The sequence below is a fragment of the Asparagus officinalis genome, chromosome 5, assembly GCF_001876935.1.
Source record: "Asparagus officinalis chromosome 5, Aspof.V1, whole genome shotgun sequence".
Lineage (NCBI taxonomy): Eukaryota > Viridiplantae > Streptophyta > Magnoliopsida > Asparagales > Asparagaceae > Asparagus > Asparagus officinalis.
This window is the reverse complement of record NC_033798.1, coordinates 115652719-115659094: the sequence shown is the minus strand read 5'-3', so window position 1 is coordinate 115659094 and position 6376 is coordinate 115652719.

Here is a 6376-nt window from a genome sequence, read left to right as displayed (position 1 = left end):
GTGATGAATGATGATGTTTTTGAGTAACCTTTACATTGGTATTTTAGGTCGAGGTTAGGTTAAAAAGTAGGTGTAAAAGTGAAAGAACATGAGATAATTTCATCCTTCTTCGTAACCGATGTAATTAGAATAAATAATATGGTTAGTGAAAAATGGAATGATTTTCACGAGTTGAATTTTGCTGGGTGTTTTAGGGCGTGAGTAATCATGTATCCTTACTCCAAATCATCATTAAACCCGCTTTAAAATTTCTTTTTGTTTAGACAATCTTTGGAGGCATAAACTATATTTTCAAGAGCGCAGTCACATAATACGAGACAAAGAAAATGCATTTTGATGGAATAGTGTTTTTGTGACAAGACGAAGAGCAATTATCTCATTCTTTCTACCGAGGAAAGTAATTAAGTGTCTGTTTGTTTGCCTAAAAAAAGCGGGAAATCAAAGAAATAGAAAACTATTTCTAAGAAAAATTATTTTGGGAGTGTTTGGTTTGCTAAAAAAAAGGAAGAAAATCAAAGAAATGGAGATGAGATGAGATGAGTTGTCACCTTATTATAGGATGATGTGAGTGGTTTTTTAAAAAAAACTTGTTTTGATGTTGTTTGGTTGGCGAAAAAAATAAGGAAATGAATTATAAGAAACCTATTTCTTGTAATAGGTTGTTTTCTTTTGTTTGGTTCATTCTTAAAAATAAGAAAATAGATGAGATGGGATGAGTTGTCATTATATTATTGGATGATGTGACCCATACTTAAGAAAATTATTTTCCTAGCTTTTTGGGAGGAAATGAGTGGAAATAAAATGTTAATGAGATGATATGAGTTGTCACCATCTTATTGGATGATGTGAGTGATTTGAAATGATGAGATGAGTTGAGTTGAGTGATGTTGTGGATAAAAAAAATATTTTATTAGATATGGTGGATGAGTTGTTGAAATAAAAATAATATTTTATTAGATGTGATGGATGAGTTGTTGGATGAAAATAATATTTTATTAGATGTGGTGGATGAGTTGTTGGATAAAAATAATATTTTATTAGATATTGGGGGTGAGTTTTAGGGATGAAAATGGATGAAATTGTACTTTTTAAGTTTTCTTGGTTTTCATTTCTATTTCTTGGTTTTTTAGGAAATAACCAAACAGGCCCTAAAGGAAGGAGGTCGAATAAAATTAAAAAAAAAACATTTTTTAGCAACATGAAACTTTTTAGGAAAAATTGTGTCAATGTCTCAAAAGTAAAAACTTCATGTGATGCAGCTCTTTTNCTCATGTATTTTAGCCATTAAATTGGAGATCTATATTCTGCAACCATTCTTTAACAATTATTACCTGCCAACTAAGCATAAAGAGAATAAAAAATAAAAACCCCAAAATGCCCTTATCTCCTTTATTCTTTCATGTTAAATCTAAAAGCAAGTTGAATTAGACTTAACATGAAAGTCTAATTTCATGTTAAGTTCAATTTAATTCATGTTAAGTTTAATTTAATTCCTTTTAAATCTAATTTAAATCATGTTATGTCTAATTCAACTTGTTTCAAGTCTAATTTAATTCTTGTTAAGTTTAATTTAACTTGTTTTTAAGTCTAATTTCATGTTAAATCCAATTTAATTCATAATAAGTCTAATTTAACTTTTTTTTAAAAAACTAATTTAAATCATGTTATGTCTAATTCAACTTGTTTTAAGTCTAATTTAATTAGGACTTAACATGAAATTAGACTTAAAAAAGTTGAATTAGACTTAACATGATTTAAATTAGACTTAAAAAAAATTTAGCATGATTAAAATTAGACTTAAAATAAGTTAAAATAGACTTAACACAATACATGTTAAGTCTAATTTAACTTATTTTTAGACTTAAAATAAATTGAATTAGACATAACATGATATAAATTAGAGTTAAAAGGGATTAAATTAGACTTAACATGAACCGAATTAGACTTAACATGAACCAAATTGGACTTAACATGAATCAACTTAGACTTAATATGAAATTAGACTTAAAACAAGTTGAATTAGACTTAACATGATTCATGTTAAGTCTAATTCAAATTGTCTTTTGACTTGAAACAAGATGAATTAAACATAACATTATTTAAATTAGACTTAAAAGAAATTAAATTAGACTTAACATGAACTAAATTAGATTTAACATAAAATTAGACTTAAAACAAGTTAAATTATACTTAACATGAAATTGGACTTAATATAAACCGAATTGAACTTAACATAAACTGAATTGGACTTAACATGAACCGAATTGGACTTAATATGATTTAAATTGGACTTAACATGAACCAAATTGGACTTAACATAAACCGAATTAGACTACATATAATCCATGTTATGTCTATTTCATTTTATTTTAAGTCTAATTTCATGTTAAGTTCAATTTAAATTAGACTTAAAATAATTTAAATTAGACTTAAAATGATTTAAATTAGACTTAAAATAATTTAAATTAGACTTAAAAATAATTTAAACTAGACTTAACACGAATCAAACTGGACTTAACACTAAATTGGAATAAAATTAGACTTAAAATAAATTCAATTAGATTTAACATGAATCAAATTGGCCTTAACATGAAGTAAAATTAGACTTAACATGAAATTAGACTTAAAATAAGTTAAAATAGACTTAACATGATTCATGACTTAACATGATTCATGTTAAGTCTAATTCAACTTATTTTTATACTAAAAATAAGTTGAATTAGACATGACATGATTTAAAAGGAATTAAATTAGACTTAACATGAATCAAACTGGACTTAATATGAATCAAATTGGACTTAACATAAAACTAGACTTAAAACGTGTTAAATTAGACTTAACATGATTCATGTTAACTCTAATTCAACTTATTTTTAGACCTAAAACAAGTTGAATTAGACTTAACATGATTTAAATTAGACTTAAAAGGAATTAGATTAGACTTAACATGAATCAAACTGGACCTAACATGATAGATCTGGAGAGAACAAAGAGGGAGGAGGAAATGAGGGTATTTTGGACTTTTATGTTTGTTTTTCTCTCTCTTTGTACTTAGTTGGCATGATAATTATATGAAAAAGAGCTGCAGCACATCATGTGACATTTCTTGAGGCTGAACCACATGAGAAAAAAGTGGAGGGGCTGCAGCACATGAAGGTTTTACTTTTGGGGCCTTGACACAATTTTCCTAACTTTTTAGCATTAAATAAAAGGTGATGTTTTGGGGCTGTTTGGTTCACTTTTTAACCCCGTGGAAAACTTTTACATCGCCTCCACGTTGGTTTTTTCGGGGCCACGTTGGTTTTTTCATTTCCGTCAGTTTATTTTCCAAGCTTTGTTTCACTAGGGCTGAAGAGGGAAAACGAGATAAAAATCGCCGCCACCTAGGTTTTTTTTCTCTCCCCCAATTCCTTCCCCAACCGAGTAAAATCGGCGGAAACCCTAGCCACGTCGAATTTTGGTCTTCCTCATTGATTTCTTCAGTGAGCTATAGTTACCTCCTTGGTCTCCTCCCGCCATAAACACCAACGACCTTCTTTGTGGCTGTATTCGAAGAAATTGGGGGAGGGACGTCTGATCTTTGCCCACGCTATTTAGATCTGATCTTTGCCGACGATGTTGCTTCATAAATCAAGGTAAAATTACTTTTTTTTTAATTTTCGTATTAAAATTTTAATTTACAGCAATTATCTGAGAATTTAGAGGTGATGGGTCTGAACTTTGCCGAGGTGTTCGATCTGAGCTTTGTAATTGCAGGATATTTTTCGAGATTTTAGAGTAACATGAATGTTTAGGAAGATCTGAACTTACTTGAGGAAATTACCTGAGGAATTACGTGAAAAAGGTGTAGAGGAGAAATTTGATCTAATTTTCTCAATCCTCTGTTAACATCACATATTTTATTTTTTGCATATTTTTTTCTAATTTTTGGTTGCACTTGGTTGGTTGGTTGATGTTGTTGGTTGGCTAGTTGTGATCTTGAACGGGCACATGTTATTTCACTTGCAAGTTGGTTGGCACATGTTGTTGGTTGGCTGGTTGTGTTGTTGGCTCGTTGGTTGGTTGGCTGGCTGGTTGTGAGCCTGGTTGTGAGCACATGTTGCCTCTATATGTTGGTCGACTGGTGGTGTTGTTGGCTGGTTGGTCGAAGTTATTGGTTGGCCTGGTTGTGAGCCTGGTTCTGTTTTGTGCAGCCTCCTTTGTGTTCAGGTTTTATAAGGTGTTTATGCTTAGTTTTGTGTTCGTGAGATTTTGTGTTCAGACACTGTTTTTCTGGGTTGTTTGTGTTCAGACACTTGGTTGTTCTATTTGTGTTCATATTTGTTTTGTTTTGTACTTACTACTTGTCAACTGTTTTGTGCACATGTGACCTTAAATTGTGCACATATGACCAGTTTTTGTGCTCAGCCAGGTTGTGTTACTGTTTTGTGCACATGTGACCTTAAATTGTGCACATATGACCAGTTTTTGTGCTCAGCCAGGTTGTGTTCGGCTGGATTTATTGTGCACATATGACCAGTTTTTGTGCTCAGCCAGGTTGTGTTCGGCTGGATTTAATTATTTTGATATTATTTGTGGGTGTTCAATTTAGGCTATGATAATTGTTTATTTTTTTGAGATTAGCAACCTGTAATATCTGTTAATATTGTACTAGATGGCTAATAATGATGATATTGACTAAATTCTGAGCCCTCAGCCATAATTCGCATATACATATGGCTGATTTATTTGATATGATGTCAAGACATATTTTTAAATGATTTTTGGGCACATAAAGTTCATTGACATGCATAATTTAACAGGTTTGATGCGATTTGCTATGTTATATACATATTTATGGCTATTAATGTTGTTTGTATGAATTTTATAGGATTCATAAGATTTTTTAGCTAATTCAGGTACGTATTTCATAAATTTATGAATAATCAGGTTATTACAGGTCTCGTTTTTTTATAGGAAAACAGGTTTCATGTGAATTTTTTCATCTCAAGCAGGTATATTTCAGGTCAAATCAGGTACGTAGTTCATAGCATTTGATTCATAATTTATTTCAGGTTTCGTATGATTTCATTAATACAAACAGAAATTTATAATGAATTCGAGATATTATATTTGTTCTTGTTACATTCACACTTTTATATGATTAAGATTACCTCACATAATGAGCACAAATAAATAAATTTTTGTGGGGTGTAAGCTTACCATGGTGACCATAAACACTTTTTTCCTACGAACTTCATAACCAACCAAACACAAAAAAATGGAAAATGTCAAATCAACAAAAGTTTTCCTTTTTTTCCATGCGAACCAAACACAAGAAAAGTAAATACATTGGTTTCCCACCATTTTTTATGTGCGAACCAAACTAAAATAATCTATTTCTTAGAAAAGTTTAGAAAACTTAAAACTTGTGTTTCTTTACATAGAATTGCATTTCTTTATATCTAGGAAATGAACCAAACAACCCCTTTATACCACAAACTGGAAAGAAAACAACAAAAAAGGAGAAAAACACTTCAGTAAAATTTAGTAGTATGCGGAAAAAGAAAAGAAAATAAAAGACGGTGACAAGTGACTTCTCGTCTTTCTGTATACGAAAAATTAAAATTAACTTGTAGTATACAAATAAATCCAAAATAAAAAGAACAGAAAATCTGATCTGATCGGGTAGCAGTCGTGCAAGCACTGCCCTAGAAGATTGAGGACCATCCTATCGCCCTGGCGTACATGATCCCCTCTCTCCTAGCAGTAAAAACCCCAGGAATCGGCTAGTCTCTGTACTCGGGCGAGAGTATAGAGCTTCTGCTCAGATGAAAACGGTTGCCCAAAATAAAAGTTGAAAATTTGTAGGAAATTTTTGGAGGAAAATAATCGATTTGAAGAACAGAGGAGAGAAGAGAGAACTTGTTTTCGTTGTTGTGTCATTCCCGAACAAGTTAGGGCTCTATTTATAGGGTTGAGAAACCAGAGCCGTTGCTGGATCCAAGCGCATGTTCACCAAATATCGCGCAACCGTTACCTACGTTCTCAAAACCCGCAGTCGTTACGCGCGTTCTCCACATTGCTAATTGTCGAGTCAAAAGAAACGTGTAAAATGAAGGTAAAAATTTTCAAAACATGGCGTGCGTGAGTTAGCCAAAGCCCAAACAAATGAAAGCCCACAACATTCCATTCTTTGGGACCCTCAAAGCCCAAGGAGAGAGGAGAAGCAATTTAAACACTCTACTATTCATTACACTAGGCAATGTGAGACTATTCATTGAAGGCAAAATTGTCTTTTCTCCCACAATATATCCAACACTTTCTACCTCTTCCAATTTACGAGCTATACTAGCCACACACTAGCGCGTGAGGCTCACGCACGTGTGTGGTGTCG